The 18,521-nt window shown below is 42.1% G+C and overlaps 1 protein-coding gene across 1 annotated transcript in view; it reads left to right on the forward strand.

Moving 5' to 3' along the window:
* SVEP1 (sushi, von Willebrand factor type A, EGF and pentraxin domain containing 1) overlaps positions 1–18,521 on the forward strand; it is a 476,580-nt gene that overhangs the window by 54,737 nt on the left and 403,322 nt on the right. The gene's annotated exons all lie outside the window — the stretch shown is intronic.

Raw genomic sequence — 18,521 nt, forward strand, 5'->3', positions numbered from 1 at the left:
TATGATGACGTCCTCTTCTTGTATTCACGCTGTGGCTCCGGCTCCGGCGTACTTTGTCTGCCCTGTTGAGGGCAGAGCAAAGTACTGCAGTGCGCAGGCGCCTTGCCTCTCTGACCTTTCCCGGCGCCAGCACACTGCAGTACTTTGCTCTGCCCTCAACAGGGCGGACAAAGTACGCCGGAGCCACAGCATGAAGACAAGAAGAGGACGTCATCGTAAGAAGATGGGGGGCCCCGGACCGGATCGCGACACCTATCAGATCGGACCTCACAGTCCCCTAATCTGAACATCACTCAAAGTCTGTGGCTAGATCTCAAAATAGCAGTTCATTCAAGACAACCCAGGAGTCTCACAGAACTGGAAGAATTTTCCAAGGAATAGTCCCTCAAACAAGAATTGAAAGACTCTTGGCTGGCTATAAAGGTATTTTCAAGCTGTGATACTTGCAAAAGGGGGTCTACTAGGTACTAACCATCCAAGATACCCAAACTTTTGCATTGGCCCATGTTCCTTTTTTGCAATTTTTAAAATGTAACAAATTACATTTATTTTTTTGCCTAATTTAAAAGGAAATGAGGCATCTTTAATTTTAGCAGGTGTTGAGATTGCTTCATTTTCAACTTGCTTAACTGTTCACAATAATTGTATTTTGAGGAGGTGCGCCCAAACTTTTACATGCCACTGTACAATCTACAACTTACATTATAAAAGCTCTTCCAGGCCGCAAGCTCCGATCTGAGTGCCGGGTGCAACGCAGGGTATTGACGTGCGAGACTCATCCAAGTTTCTCGCATGTGAGTATGTGCCCTAACCCATATACTCTGAGATAACATGTCCTGATCCCAGTACGTCCAGCACCATCATTTACCATTGAGTGCGCATCTTATAGGATTTCGCCTGGGAAAGGAGGTACAGTTTGTTGTTCCCAGGTGCTGGGTGCTAAAGACAGCTCTCATAATTGTCGCCTGGTCTCACTCAGATCAGCGCAACCAGGCGACAATGATGGGAGTTGTATTCAGCACTCGCTGTGCACGTTGTGTTTAAAATAATTAATTAACAAAAATGGCATTACGTTTGATAACTAGCAGAGGGAAATCCCATGGCTGGGGGCTGATGTTACTAATCTGGGAAAGGGGACAATATCCCAAAATATTAACAGGCTATTAATAACAGCTCACAGCTTTTTGCTTAGCTTTACTGGTTAGTTTACATGGGATCCCAGAAAAAAATGACTTAGGGTCCCCCTATAAATTCTAACAGCATAGGCTAAACAGACAGCTGTGGGGGCTAATATTAATAGACTGAGAAGGGGCCAGGGATATTTCCCACCTCCAAGGATACCAACATAAGCCCTCAGCCCCCCCAAAAAGAGCACATCTTATTGATTTTGTGCTTAGCCTTGCTCTTCTCACTTGTCATGTGGTGGTGGAAAGTGAGGTAGTAGGGTTGAGGTTGAGCGCAGCTTTGTATAGGGGTTAATAGTGAAGAGGCACCCCCATTACTAACGCCATTGTAAGTATTGAAAAAAACACACATCAAGAATAAAATGCTTTCTTTGAAATGAATACTCCCCAACCTCTTTTGGCCATTTGTTACTGTAGAAATGAAAATAATAAAAAAAGCATATTCCTCACTTGTCCGACAGAAATCCATTTGTCCTATGCCTCATTCCATCTCTGTTTCATCTGGATTTCAAGCTGAGTGGTGGCATGATGCGCACCTTCATTGAATACAATGGGTGTGTGTTTGTCCTTATTTACAATCCTTAAAATACAGAAGGCATACAGACATAAAAAACAGACATGTGAAGGGGACCTTATTTGTATTTTACACTAGGGAATACAGTATTTAAGAAGAGGTCATCCAAGCAGTGGACAATATTATATGCCCTCATGAGCCTATATTGTTGTTAGGTTAGCATATAACAATGATAATTGGAGTAAGCTCTTGATCTACGGTATATTTTAAACTACTGTGTACCTCAATTGATGGTAGATTGGATATTGACTCAGCTTTCGGTTCATTTTCCAATAGAATTGAGTAAATACATGCTACATAGAGTCATATATATATATTATATTGGAAATTGGGAGCTGTAGAACACAACTTAAAAAAGTGTGAGTGTTTTCATTTTTTTTCATACGACCCACTGATTTTCATTTGTACAAAATAATGTATGACAGAAGGTATATCCTGCTACGCTTAGAAAACTGCTTTCTAATGAAAAGTGACTCAGCAATTCTGCGCTATCTGAGCAGTGACAAATGTTTCACGGCTCACTAATGCAAACCAAAGCCATTTCCTGTGATGTATTGCATAGTTCTTTGTAATAGTAATGAATAGCTGTGGTTTAGGATACTAAACGTCAGACATGTAGACTTTTAGCAACAAAAAATTGTACTGTGCTAATAAATTCAATAATGCAGGAATATTTTAATAATATTTTTTTCTACTGTCTCCGAGTGCCCAATGTGGCTTCTTCCTACATTAGGTCTTGTGCAGACGACCATATTTTCAGCAAGAGTTTGATCCGACAAAGCATTGGATCGTACTCAAACCAATGTTAGTCTATGGGGCTATGTACATGTCCAATTTTTTTCCTTGAACAGATCCGGTCCAAGTAAAAAAAAAATCCCAGCATGACCCAGTTGGATCCAATTTTCAGATCACACTCAGCCATGCAAGTCTATGGGTTCCGGGTGCATGGAAACCACTATCATAGACTGAAATAATGGAGAAGACAAAACCATTTTTTCCCCATCTTCTCCTAATGTGAGAAAATCAGATCACATACTGTGCAGTGTGTGGCCAGAGTGTGGTTAGAATGATCTGATGAGAGAAAATACTGTTGTGTGACCCTAGTTTTACATGTATAATCTGTGGTGGAACAAAGGTGTATCTCATCCAGGAAGTCAAGAAAAGAGATTTCTTCCATGGAGTAGCATTGGTTGGTAGTGAGACCAGCCATTCCCTCCTCCCCTTTCCTGTATGTGTTTTGCCTAAAATTTCCATGAAGCTTAGGTAAATCTGCTGGACTCATTCATTAAAGAAGCATATAGAGTCTTCAGTTAGTGGAGACATAGAGAACTTAAGAAGTCTTAAGGACTAGCTGGGAAATTCTGACCATTTAGATACTATGATTTATTGAATTTGTGTATCTATAAAGAGTGATCAGTTAAATTCAAGGAGGGAATTTTGTACTGCTGATGCACTTTTTGCACTGTTTTTTGCTGTATTACAAGAAAATAACTTGATTAATAATAAATAGTAATAATTTTATTTATATAGCGCCAACAAATTCCGCAGCGCTTTACAAATTATAGAGGGGACTTGTACAGACAATAGACATTACAGCATAACAGAAATCACAGTTCAAAATAGATACCAGGAGGAATGTGGGCCCTGCTCGCAAGCTTACAAACTATGAGGAAAAGGGGGGACACGAGAGGTGGATGGTAACAATTGCTTTAGTTATTTGGACCAGCCACAGTGTAAGGCTCGGGTGTTCATGTAAAGCTGCATGAACCAGTTAACTGCCTAAGTATGTTGCAGTACAGACACAGAGGGCTATTAACTGCATAAAGTGTATGAGAACATGATGCGAGGAACCTGATTATGTTTTTTTTTTTTTTTATTAGGCCACACAGGGATAGTTAGGTTAATGCGTTGAGGCGGTAGGCCAATCTGAACAAATGAGTTTTTAGGGCACGCTTAAAACTGTGGGGATTGGGGATTAATCGTATTAACCTAGGTAGTGCATTCCAAAGAATCGGCGCAGCATGTGTAAAGTCTTGGAGACGGGAGTGGGAGGTTCTGATTATTGAGGATGCTAACCTGAGGTCATTAGCGGAGCGGAGGGCACGGGTAGGGTGGTAGACTGAGACCAGAGAGGAGATGTAGGGTGGTGCTGAGCCATGGAGTGCTTTGTGGATGAGGGTAGTAGTTTTGTACTGGATTCTGGAGTGGATGGGTAGCCAGTGTAATGACTGGCACAAGGTAGAGGCATCGGTGTAACGGTTGGTGAGGAATATGATCCTGGCTGCAGCATTCAGGATAGATTGGAGCGGGGAGAGTTTGGTAAGAGGGAGGCCGATTAGTAGAGAGTTACAATAGTCCAGACGAGAATGAATAAGTGAAACAGTAAGAGTTTTTGCAGAGTCGAAAGTAAGAAAAGGGCGAATTCTAGAAATGTTTTTGAGATTCAGATAAGAAGAGCGAGCCAGTGATCGGATGTGGGGGGTGAATGAAAGCTCTGAATCAAGGATGACCCCAAGGCAGCGGGCATGTTGCTTTGGAGTAATGGTGGAACCACACACAGAGATGGCAATGTAAGGCAAAGGTAGGTTAGTAGAGGGAGAGAACACGAGGAGTTCAGTTTTTGACAGGTTCAGTTTCAGATAGAGGGAGGACATGATGTTAGAGACAACGGTAAGACAATCACTGGTGTTTTCTTAAAAGGTCGGCATGATAACAGAAGAGGTGTATAATTGGGTGTCTTCAGCATAGAGATGGTACTGGAAACCAAATCTACTGATTGTTTGTCCAATAGGGGCAGTATATAAAGAGAAGAGGAGGGGGCCTAGGACTGATCCTTGAGGAACCCCAACAGTAAGGGGAAGGTGAGAGGAGGAGGAACCAGCAAAACATACAGTGAAGGATCGGTCAGAGAGATAGGAGGTGAACCAGGAGAGAACGGTGTCCTTGAGGACGATGGAGCAGAGCATATTGAAGAGGAGCTGATGATCCACAGTATCGAATGCTGCGGAGAGATTCAAGAGAATTAGCATGGAGTAGTGAGCATTAGATTTAGCTGTTAGTAGGTCATTAGAGACTTTAGTGAGGGCAGTTTCAGTAGAGTGTAAAGAGCGGAAGCCAGATTAAAGAGGATCGAGAAGAGAGTTATCTGAGAGATAGCGGGTAAGATGGGAGTGGACCAGGCGTTCGAGGAGTTTAGAGATGAAGGGAAGATTAGAGACAGGTCTATAATTAGCGGCACAGTTTTGGTCGAGGGATGGTTTTTTAAGTAATGGATGTATGATGGCATGCTTAAATGAGGAGGGAAAAATACCGGAAGTGAGAGAAAGGTTGAATATTTTTGTTAGGTGAGAGGTGACAGCCGGGGAAAGGGACTGGAGGAGATGTGACAGAATGGGGTCACTGGTGCAAGTGGTCGGGCGAGAAGATGCAAGGAGCCTGATTACTTCTTCTTCTGTAACTGGTTCAAAGTCAGAGAGTGAACTAGATGCAGTGGGGGAGAGAGGACAGTGCATGGTATGAAGACATTGGGAGATGATTTCCTGTCAAATGTGGTCAATTTTTTCTTTGAAGTAATTGGCCAGATCGTCAGCTGCTCTCTTGGGTTGAGTAGGGACTCGAAAGTGTCAAAGAGACGTTTAGGGTTATTTGACAGTGAGGTGATGAGGGTGTTGAAATAGGTTTGTTTGGAGAGGTGAAGGGCAGAGTTGTATGTTTTTAGCATGAACTTATAATGGATGAAATCTTTGGGTAGATTAGATTTTCTCCACAGCCATTCGGCGTACCTGGAGCACCGCTGCAGGAAACGTGTTTGCAGCGTGTAGCACGGTTGTCGCCATCTGTGCTGAGTTGTTCTATGTATAGGAGGTGCAGCTTCATCCAGGGCACTGTGCAGAGTTTCATTGTAATGCTTCAGAGCAGAATCAGGACATGAGATGGAGGAGATTGGGGCCAATGAGGACTGCAAGTTCTTCATAAGTTTCTGGGTGTTAATGGCCTGTATGTTTCTATAAGTGTGGAAAGTGGGGGTGACCTGAGTGGGATGGCAGTTCTTGATAGAGAATGAAAGAAGGTTGTGGTCAGAGAGCGGGAGAGGGGAGTTTGTGAAATTGTCCACTGAGCAAAGCCGGGAGAAGACCAAGTCAAGGGAGTTTACATCTTCATGCGTTGGAGAGTTAGTATGCTGCGAGAATCGCCCTATCAATAAAAAAAAGCATTAATCTGATCGCTAAACGGCGTAGCGAGAACAAAATTCAAAACGCCAGAATTACGTTTTTTTTGGTCGCTGCGACATTGCATTAAAATGCAATAACGGGCGATCAAAAGAACATATCTGCACCAAAATGGTATCATTAAAAACGCCAGCTCGGCGCACAAAAAATAAGCCCCCAACCGACCCCAGATCATGAAAAATGGAGACGCTACGGGTATCGGAAAATGGCCCCAATTCTTTTTTTTTTTTTTTTTTTAGCAAAGTTTGGAATTTTTTTTCACCACTTAGATAAAAAACAACCTAGTCATGTTAGGTGTCTATGAACTCGTAATGACCTGGAGAATCTTATTGGCAGGTCAGTTTTAGCATTTAGTGAACCTAGCAAAAAAGCCAAACAAAAAACTAGTTTGGGACTGCACTTTTTTTGCAATTTCACCGCACTTGGAATTTTTTTCCCATTTTCTAGTACACTACATGGTAAAACCAATGATTTCGTTCAAAAGTACAATTCATCCCGCAAAAAATAAGCCCTCACATGGCCATATTGACGGAAAAATAAAAAAGTTATGGCTCTAGGAAGGAGGGGAGCGAAAAACGAACATGGAAAAACGGAAAATCCCAAGGTCATGAAGGGGTTAACTACATCAGTATTCGGTGTTACTACTCTTTGCCTTAAAACCGAATCAAAGTATCATCTCTTCTAGGCACACTTGTGCATAGTTTTTAAAGAACTGAGCAGGTAGGTTGTTCCAAACATCTTGGAGAACTAACCACAGATCATCTGTAGATTTAGAATTGCACAAATCCTGCTATCACTTCATGAAATCCCAGACAGACTCAATGATGATCAGATCAGTACTTTGTGGTGGGCACATCATAGTAAAGCCTAAACATTTGGCATTACACTGATGTTTTTACAATGTGCATTGTTCGTGCAATATGCCCTCAAATACTTGAATTGATGCACTGTTTGGTTGGGTAGTATTTAGCACACACTAAGGGTTAACTTAATCACTTATTGGGAAGCTTTAGAAGAATTGAGTGAGTGGACTTTAGTTTGTAAAATGCTGCAGTTCTGGTTGCTTGTTAAGGCCCCGTCTCACATAGCGAGATCGCTAGCGAGATCGCTGCTGAGTCACAAGTTTTGTGACGCAACAGCGACCTCCATAGCGATCTCGCTATGTGTGACACGTACCAGCGATCAGGCCCCTGCTGCGAGATCGCTGGTCGTGTCGGAATGGCCTGGACCTTTTTTTGGTCGTTGAGGCCCCGCTGACATTGCTGAATCGGTGTGTGTGACACCGATCCAGCGATGTCTTCACTGGTAACCAGGGTAAACATCGGGTTACTAAGCGCAGGGCCGCGCTTAGTAACCCGATGTTTACCCTGGTTACCAGCGTAAATGTAAAAAAAAACAAACAGTACATACTCGCCTTCTGATGTCCGTCAGGTCCCCCGGCGTCTGCTTCCTGCTCTCACTGACTGCCGGCCGTACAGTGAGAAGTGAGAGCACAGCAGTGACGTCACCGCTGCGCTCTGCTCTCAGTGTACGGCCGGCACTGTCAGAGCAGGAAGCAGACGGCAAGGGACCTGGACACCGAAAGGCGAGTATGTAGTGTTTGTTTTTTTTGGTAACCAGGGTAAACATCGGGTTACTAAGCGCGGCCCTGCGCTTAGTAACCCGATGTTTACCCTGGTTACCCGGGTGCTGCAGGGGGACTTCGGCATCGTTGAAGACAGTTTCAACGATGCCGAAGTCGTTCCCCTGATCGTTGGTCGCTGGGGAGAGCGGTCTGTGTGACAGCTCCCCAGCGACCACACAGCGACTTACCAACGATCACGGCCAGGTCATATCGCTGGTCGTGATCGTTGGTAAATCGCTTAGTGAGACGGGGCCTTTAGAGTAGTAGCAGTGTGGCAGCCACAGCAAGGATGTAGAAGAACAGCTCCCTCCTTATTTCAGTAGTCTAACCCAGCAGAACTACCTAAAGAAAATGCAGTGTAATAATACCCATTTCACACCTCAATATGAAGAATCTCCTGGTACACATGCATCCAACTGTGCTTGGACTTGGAGGCCCCTTTGTTGAAGCCAAGGAAGGCCAAGAAGCAGATGATGAAACTGTTCACCAACCTACATGTAATGACAAAAAGAAGGTACCAGGGTCTGGAGGACCTCTAGGGTGTAGGAAACCTGTATAGAGTGGAAACTATTCAGGAGTACAGGCATTTAGCTTAGTATTAGAAGTTATCCAGCAGCTCCTACAGACTGTCCTGGAACATACTCTACTGCATTCCCATTCATTCCCAGTTTGCCTGTTTCTGCTGCTGTTAAAGGCTGTTACTGGAAAGTAATAGCCGAGACTGCACTATACTCATGCATGCAGCGCAATAGAGGCAGTGCACAACACAGTTGTAGGACATATGTCCTGCTGGCTTTGTCTGTGAACCTCAGTAATGGCAAAAAAAATGCTGGAAGGTAAATTTAATAGCCACACTGGACACTAGCTATCTACACTATCTGACTGATATACAACCACCTATCTAGCTAGCTAAAATCTTGCTGCTAATAGTGCCAGTGTCAGGAGCAGCCCCTCTGCGCTGTTACAGTGTCAAAATGGCGCTAAAACACTCTTTATATAAAGAGGAACATGGGATTTCAGCAGCCAATGACACAAGCCATTGTGTCAGGACATTGTGGGTGTTTCCTGTGCCCTGATTGGCTAGCCGCAATGTGCATACATAACGTGAGAAAAAACAAAATTACTGTTTGCAAGAATTCCGCTTCTCTGAGCTCTGCAAATCCCCTCCCCTCATCAAACACGTGCCAAATGCTCATGATACACCAACATTATCGTTACTGAAGTGCTGAAAATTCTTTTGTGGCAACGCAAATATTTTCCCTTTTTTACCGATTTTTTTCTGATTTTATAAAATTTTGCTCGTGTTTCCGATCATGAATCTGAATGTGCCATATTCGTGCTGAATTTATGCTTGTTGATCTTTTCTGAACAAATTCACTCATCACTACTGACAAATGCCCTTCCATATTGACAGAGTCAATCTCAATGCCCGAAAACTTCAACACCATTGACTGTCCCTCCTTCTTTTAAATAATTTTTTTTGACTAGCTAAATGTGAAACAGCCTGCTGTATCCCATGTTGGAAGTAGCGATCCTACAAGTCACAATCAACCCTTTAACGAGTCGTGCAACATGACTTAGGATAAAAGCAAAATCAGTATCTCAATTCGCAGACACGGTGTTTCGGGCTGTTGGCCCTCATCAGTACGAAGCATGAGAACTAACTTGTAGGATCGCTACTTCCAACAGGTGGCACTGTAGAGTTTAAGTCCTATTTTTCTCTGAAGGGACAATTTGCATATTAAATTTCCTAGAGGAGCATTGCATGGCGAATAAGCCTCCTTACCTTGACAAGCCAGAGCTGATATGTCACTCTCCACAAGCAGAAACAATACTAGACTAAGAAGCCATGTTAGCCACTCCAAAATGACTATGAGAAATCAGGAGAAAGAAGATGTTTTACGCTAAAATTCAAGAACTTTTATTGTGTACAAAATTGTAAAAAAACATGTTAGAAAACACATGACGGACAAATACCTGTACTTAAAAGGGTTCTCCCACGAACAAAGTTAATTTCAACATTGATTTTAATCAATATATGTTGGAATAATAATAATTTCCACAATTGGATGTATTAAATAGAATGCTCCTGTGCTGAGATAATCTTATAAATGTGTACTTGCTGTGTACTGTGTAATGGCTGTGTCTGACCATGCAGGACAAGATGATATGTGAAAAAAGTATGAAAAAATAAGTATGAAGATAGCACAGCATGAGATCACAGTTGATTCTTTTGTGAGGTAAAACATTTACCTGCCTGTTTTGAAAAAATATTATACCTCAGAAAAATAATTATTTTCTATCACCATGCATCAGACCATGTTCCTGCACGGTGAGACAAAACCATTACACAGCAGGGCACATTTATAAGATTATCTCAGCACAGGAACATTTTTTTAAACACATCCAATTGTGAAAGTTATTATTATTCCAAAATCTATTGATTAAAATGAACTCTAGAATCCTGGTACTTGCCTGCACGCAACCTCCAATTCTCACAAGATCTTCTATATTCCCCTTGTATCTCCCCTTCCCACAATCACATACAAGAATTCTCCCGCGCATCTCCCCTACTCTGGAACTCTCTACCCCAAAATATCAGACTCTCGCCTACTGTGGAAACCTTCAAAAAGAACCTGAAGACCCACCTCTTCCGACAAGCCTACAACCTGCAGTAACCACCGATAGACTAAACCACTGCATGACCAGCTCTACCCTCACCTACTGTATCCTCACCCATCCCTTGTAGATTGTGAGCCCTCGCGGGCAGGGTCCTCTCTCCTCCTGTACCATTCGTGACTTGTATTGTGGAAGATTACTGTACTCGTTTTTATCTATACCCCTTTTCACATGTAAAGCGCCATGAAATAAATGGCACTACAATAATAAATTATAATAATAATAATAACTTTGTTCATGTGAAAATCCCCTTATGCAAACAGGAAATAGCATGGTGAGAAATATAAAAGGTACATGAAAAATCTATGTATAATTAGTAATCAGAAAAGTTCATATTCAGACATACAGGTGCTTCTCACTAAATTAGATAATCAAAATGTTAATTTATTTCAGTTCTTCAATACAAAAAGTGAAACTCATATATTATATAGTCACTACAGAGTGATCTATTTCAAGTGTTTATTTCTGTTAATGTTAATGATTATGCCTTACAGCCAATGAAAAACCAAAAGTCAGTATCTCAGTAAATTAGAATACATTATAACACCAGCTTGAAAAAATGATTTTAAAATCTGAAATGTTGGCCTACTGAAATGTCTGTTGTTCAGTAAATGCACTCAATACTTGGTCAGGTCTCCTTTTGCATCAATTACTGCATGAATGCGGCGTAGCATGGAGGCGATCAGCCTGTGGCACTGCTGAGGTGCTATGGAAGCCCAAGATGCTTTGATAGAAGCCTTCAGCTCATATGCATTGTTGGGTCTGGTGTCTCATCTTCCTCTTGACAATACCTCATGGATTATCTATGGGGTTAAGGTCAGGCAAGTTTGCTGGCCAATCAAGTACAGTGATACTGTTGTTTTTAAAGCAGGTATTGGTACTTGTAATTAACCCAGGCAAATGCCAATACCCATAAAATGATGTACATATATAGAAAATAGAAAAAATATCAAATGGACATGAAAAATCTAAATGTCATCAATGGTCAGAAAAATTCAAATGTGAACATGTACCTATCAGACATGAGTGAAACAGGCTATATCCAATGCCCACAAAAAAAAGTTTATATATAGAAACAGATGATCTATTTAAAATGTGCAAAATATTAGGGAAGTTTGTATGTCAGTATACAAGACACGGTGGTCAAAAAAGGCATTACATATTCCATATAGACCTATGCGTATATACAATGGCAAATGAAATTATGTGATAAATAGCTATGTTATTACATTTTTACGCTGTCTGACAAGCTAAGAATTACTACTTCTGTATAACATTAAGCCCTGTAGCATGCCAAATCTTAACAGTGTGTAATATACTTACTGTCAGGATTCGGGTCTATTTGATGGCTTCAGCGATCATCATATGACCACTCATATGCAATTTTCATGGCCATGTGCCGACAAGCTACTCTTCCTGGTTCTCTCAATGAACCAACGGCTGTAATTTTTCACTGAACATTGTGAGGATCAGGAAAAGCTGCTAGTCAACATGTCACTGTAAGTGTGCAAATTGCATACGAACAATTATATGACTAAGCTGTGTATAGAAGGGGGGCGCCAAACTAAATTTTTGTCCCAGGTACAGGAAAACCTAGATTCACCTCTGGCCAAGGGTTAATGCTTGCAGAGTTATAACCTTTTGTACTTTTGTATGAAAAGTGATAGAAAAAAAAGACAAGATGAAAGATGGCTAATCACAATAATAAAGTATAGATATAAACACTGGCACTCAGCAAATGAAAGACACAATGGTAAGATTTGTTGCTGGTGATTGAAGCAGATTCTGTGTATACCTGCTAGAAAGCAAAGCCTAAAAAAACAAGAACATATCACCGCGCTACTCCATACATGTGTAAAGCCAAATTGTGAAGATGTTAACTATGCAAATGAAAAGAAACTTACTGCGGTTATGCCAAAAGGACGGATCTGATGAGTGGCACTTAGTTTAGTGAGGTAATGATCCCAACAATTGGTGGGAGAGGGTATGATCTCCCCTATGAGAAAAAAAAGGGAGTTTTGCTGTCACCCACAAGACTTTTAATATGAAGAGTAAAGAGTACTGATGTGTTCGTAGTGGTACTTACTGAATTGCCTTGAGGTGGTGTGACCGCTAGAAGATCGATAGTGGTGGATAGTTGGTGGTGAATCCTTTATTAATGCGTGAATAATCTCTTATTCAGATGTGGATATAGCATCCTGTTAGGTTGCCCCTAGTAACAGCACAGTAGTAGTAGAATGTAGTGAATTGTCTGCATAAAATAAGGTGGACTCAGTGGTTAATACTGCGTGGGAGGATCTAACAGGGTGTGATGGCAGTAACCCAGTGTGCTTAATCAGGTTTAAGGCGGTACTCATTGTGTTGATCCTGGGTGTGGGGACGACAAGTGGTGTGCCTGCGTCCGGAAGACTAACCGCTGTGCTGCAGAGGGTGACCGCAGTCGGTGTGCGGGAACCGCTGCACTGGACGCCGACAATGATCACAGGTGCCCCGGCCAGAAGCACGCTGTGTATGCGGCGGAAATTGGGATGGGCGGGGTTTCGGAGTGAAGTCACCAATTGAGAGAAGGACGGGTGCGCAGAAGGAACAAGAAACCAATGCGTTTCGAGGGACAGCAGCCCTCTTCGTCAGGGTAGTACTGTCAGGGCTGCTGTCCCTCGAAACACGATGGTTTCTTGTTCCTTCTGCGCACCCGTCCTTCTCTCAATCGGTGACTTCACTCCGAAACCCCGCCCATCCCAATTTCCGCCGCATACACAGCGTGCTTCTGGCCGGGGCACCTGTGATCATTGTCGGCGTCCAGTGCAGTGGTTCCCGCACACCGACTGCGGTCACCCTCTGCAGCACAGTGGTTAGTCTTCCGGACGCAGGCACACCACTTGTCGTCCCCACACCCAGGATCAACACAGTGAGTACCACCTTAAACCTGATTAAGCACACTGGGTTACTGCCATCAAACCCTGTTAGATCCTCCCACGGACTATTAACCACTGAGTCCACCATATTTTATACAGACAATTCACTACGAATACCTATTGTGCTGTTGCTATGGGCAACCTAACAGGATGCTATATCCACATCTTAATAACAGCATATTCACGCATTATTAAAGGATTCACCACCAACTATCCACCACTATCGATCTTCTAGCGGTCACACCACCTCAAGGCAATTCAGTAAGCACAACTACGTACACATCAGTACTCTTTACTGTTCATATTAAAAGTCTTCTGGGTGACAGCAAAACTCCCTTTTTTTTTTTCTCATAGGGGAGATCATACCCTCTCCCACGAATTGTTGGGATCATCACCTCACTAAACTAAGTGCCACTCATCAGATCCGTCCTTTTGGCATAACCGCAGTAAGTTTCTTTTCATTTGCATATTTAGCATCTTTACAATTTGGCTTTACACATGTATGGAGTAGCGCGGTGATATATTCTTGTTGTTTTTAATCACAATAATAGTTTGCCTATATTTACAATACTTAAAAAGGTTGCTTCCATTCAAAATGTTTTGTTTGTCAGATAAATTAATTGTAAAAAACCCCACACTTTACTTATTCTTAACCAGTCTAGCGTTGTGTCTCTGTCACTGCTATGCTTATTGTGTATAGGCTGCAGTGGAAACGTTACGTTATCAGCACTGCAGCCAATCACTGAGGCTCTGTGAACATAGACAGTATGGGCTGATGAGCTCAGTGATTGACTGCAGTGCTGCTGGCATAACATCCCTGCTTCAGGCAAACTGCAGAAATTGGGGCAGCAGTGGAGACCCAGGGAGGGTATGTCAAGTGTGATTTGTTTTCTCACAAGGAACTGTACTAGCAGGCAAATAAGTTCTTAAAGGGGACATCCCCTCTAACATTAGATAAATGCTAGTGAATGAAGTCAGATGATATATCAACTACTAAAATACCTGCAATGCTGACATTACTGTTCCTCCAAAGGTTCATATTTCATTGGAACAGTACGTTGAATTGAATGGGTGCTATGTATAATACATTTTCCCTGAAATGAAGAATCTAGGGAATTGCCAGCCTTGCTCACAATTTTCCCCAGTTATTGCTGCTGCGAAAAGGGTTTCCAGTTGATAAAAACCCATATAATTACTTCAATAGTATTTCTGTACATTTACATCAAAGATTCTAGATAGTAAAGAGTTGAAAAAAATAATATCGTGTACTACACACCTGAAAACCCTATTGTTATTGCTACTTTAGCTGGTAACAGGCTTAGTATTCTGTCCGAGTGTGAGCAGCTGTTACATTGTGACTAATTAGGAAACATGTCGTCGTTCTCATGCTTAACTTTCATCAAAAATATTAATGTGCTAAAATTCTGATCCGGTTTCTTCTCGGTGCCCCTTGAGTTGTGCAATACAAATCCTGTGTGGCTTTGGAAGGATACAACTTGCCTGGTTTGTGGAAAGTACTGGGCTTGTGTTCCCACTCCCCGAGAAGCATGAGAGTTGTGTTTTGTTCCTTTCTGTAGAACACACTTATGTAATATATTACATACAATACAACTATGACTTGGCTTTCACCGTTGCACTATTTGGCAGATAAGAGCTTTGCAACACACGTATTGAAGTGATTAATATCATAGATCTATTGAGCAACAGCAAACAATGCCATATATGTCTTCAGATGGGGTTTTGTTGGCACTTTATTGCTTTACAAATTCCAAGGAAAACAATCAATGCAATGATGGTTACTGATAAACAGTGCGGAATTCTATTTGCCTGCTCTTGGTATATGAAATACGTTAGTGATTGGGCTCTCAGCCATGTCTGCATCTAACCTGCTCCTCACGTCAACAAGCAGTGCTTGATGTCTCTCCAGACCATTCCTATTGAGTACAAATACATCATAGTAAGTTCTGTAATAACCAATGTGTTCTAGTGAATAGATAGAAATGATGCGCACTATCAACTGATTTACTCATTCTGTATAGTGATATGAAAATGTATATCCAAAAAACATGCACATACGATAGAAAGACAGGCAGACAGACAGACAGATAGATAGATAGGCAGGCAGGCAGACAGACAGATAGACAGACAGGACAGACGGGTAGGTAGGTAGATAGACAGACAGGTAGATAGATAGATAGATAGATAGATAGATAGATAGATAGATAGATAGATAGATAGATAGATAGATAGGTAGACAGAAAGTAGCGAATAGAGGCAGCACACCAAGCGATATGGTAAAAAAAAACAGTTGTTCATTAGTCCATAGTGGCAGTGGCAACTTGAGAAAGGTTCATACCTCAATGTCATCTCGCAATGTAATGACATTGTGGCATTCAGTAGAGGCGTCAGTGATGTCACAGGTATTGGGAGGTTCTCAATGCTCTGGTCTGAAGGCCTCAGCGTTCCAATGTGGTTAGATAAGTAGACCATTTGCTTGGAAATATGTGTTCTTGTTTCTTTTCTTAGCTTGTATGTACCCTACTTTTTTGTTGTTTTTTATGGTTATGTCACACTATGACGGTCTTTGGTAAGGAAGGGGGCCTCAAACTGTGCCTGAAAACTGGGACACTAACTATCCCTATCTTGAGGGTACTCTTGAAGGAAGAAAGGTTCAAGTCTACAACCTTACTGTGCCCCTGTTATCCTGTCCCCTACCTTGCCCCATGAGGTCTGTGACAGAGGCATATGGCAAACAATACAGAAAGACAAAACAGAGATAACAGAAAGCAACAAACATACAAACACTAGGTAAATGTTAAGGAGGTATATAGTGAAAGATAGGAATGTAACAACCAAATGGGAATAGGGACTAGGAGATAAACACGTACTACAGCAAACTAAAGATCACTACTACAATAACTCTACTCTAGTCACGTAGCTTTAGCACTCAGCACAAGAAAACAAATCTCCAGTAGAAACAATGTACTTTTATTTAGCACAGCGTCTCCAAAGAGCTAGGATGCAAAGCTTTCACTGGCAAAGCAGAGAAGGTCTGGCCAGGTTTATAGGAAGAGGTAATGACCAGATCAGAAGCAGCTGAAAATAGAGCTGCAAGTTTCTGACCAGCGTAGAAAGTGTAGTTAACCTCTATAGCACCAAAGGAAACCAAACTAATTAAACACACAGTGTAAATTGAATATTGGCGATTCACAATGCGTAGTGACATTCTATCCCCATATCTCCCAGGAGGATGTGATGCACTCGTGACAGGTTATAAATGTATTTTTGTTGTTTAATTTTTCTTGAATAAGTTTAATAATCCTTATTAACCTCATGGCAGCTTATTTTATTCACTCTTGGTGTCTTATAAATGCAGCAGTGTTCAAGAGCTTTCTTAAGTAGGATTACTAAAAATCAATTGCATTTCACATCCCCCACACATAAAAATAGAAATATTACAGATCATATTTCGTAACTGTTGACAAAGTTCTAAGTAATGACAGTTTCATGTCTTTAAAATAACAATTTACATTCTATAAGTGAAATCAGCTTTTGCTTACCATACACGCTACAGCGAAACTAATATTTATCCCCTTCTTGCACAGCTCATACACAATAATAAATCACTCCTATTGTGACTTCATTGCTTATTTTTTGATAGGCGTGCTGTGTTTAGCTCATAATGACTTTGAAAAATAAGTAGTGATCCTGTAATGTTTTCAAAAGATAATGTGGACAGTTATATCACCCTAATGTATTTCCCCTCTAACTGGGAAATTATCAATGGTTTATAAAAGAAAACATTAGAAATGACACTTGGCACCATCCTAGCTTAGGAAATGTCGGGGAAAAAACAAGATTATATTTGTTTTTACATGCTCCCCTGGGATGGTATACACTCGTAATTAAAACGTTAGTGTAGTAAATAAGGTTAATGTCATAGACTGGTTTACGGAGTATTGATGTAATTACAGAACAGCTGACAAAATATAGTTTTTAACAAAGCAAAGAGTTAAAATTGCAGAATATAACAGTGATATTAATCGGGGTTGTATGGAAACCTCGTTGTTTATGGCACATGACCTTGTTTCTGCAAAAGACAGTGACAGCAAAAGTTGTCACCATTACAGATGGGGGTAGCTGGCTAAACATAGGGTACAATAAAAAACAGAAATTATTTTTCTGCCCCCACATATGGCACTGGTTTTACTGTTGGCGAGTTAGGAGCAGTGACAGACTCTGATTCCAGGTCACACCCTCCATCTGTGCAAAACATGTGCACATCCACTCATCCTAATATTTGTTATAACTGTAAATGTGGGACAATATTGGAACGCCCGTCAGGGCTGTGGGGTACTCGGTCCCGGGTCCGGTCCTTAAAGGGTATGTCACAGTGGCGGCGACCCAGTCCATGGCCCTGGGCACCCATATTAAAGGGAATGTCTTTAAAGGGATTTGGTGAATAAAGTTTATGTTCGTGATGCCACCTGTGGTTCTCGGTCAATGGTGACCGACGCTGCTTAAAGGGGTCCACTGGGGTGATGTTATGGCAGCTAAGATGGTATAGCTTCCCACAGGTGAAGCTGGGTCCCCAGGGCTCCCGGTGTGTAGCTGGAGATAGTGGGTAGTGTATAAAGAAATGGAGGACACAGGTTTGAAGTCTCTTTACCTGGCTTACTGAAGGCTTCAGGCAGCCACAGTCCAGGGTACCAGATCACAGGTACAGGCAGAGTCCGGCCGGCTTCGAAGCAAGTTCAGAGTCCCCTTTACCAGGTGGAGTTAGAAGCCTTCCTACTAGTGCTGTGGTGTAGTCCCTTGCTGCCTGTGGCTTCTAACAGGGTCCTCACTGTTCTATCTATCCTCCTTAAAGGTGGGACACTAACCCATATGACAGGTGGTTCGAGCCTTTTTACAGGGTCTCTATCATGACCCGGGCTCTATGTGCCACTGTGTCTCCTGGGTATTAGGGCAGACAGGTGATGTGAAGTCCAGCTGTCCTGCCGGTTTCTGCTGTAAGCCTTGGAGTCCCTCACAACCTCGGTCTTCCGGCTACCAGTATCTGCGCTTTGCAAGGAGGTAGCCCAATCGCAGCTGTCCTCCCCAGTTGTCTCTCTCCTGTGGTTCGCTCTCCTGCATGCTCACTACAATCTGTTCTTCCTTCTGTGTTATCCTTGTCCAGGAGCTGCAGCACCCTCGTGGCTGCACGGCCCCTTCAGTCCTTCCTTCTGCTCTGACTTTCTGACAGGAACTAACTAACTTTCCCTCCAGACCAGAATATATAGTATATAGGGGAGACACCATAAGCTGGATCAGAGC

Source organism: Ranitomeya variabilis, chromosome 1 (assembly GCF_051348905.1).
Source record: "Ranitomeya variabilis isolate aRanVar5 chromosome 1, aRanVar5.hap1, whole genome shotgun sequence".
In the NCBI taxonomy this organism is placed as follows: Eukaryota; Metazoa; Chordata; class Amphibia; order Anura; family Dendrobatidae; genus Ranitomeya; species Ranitomeya variabilis.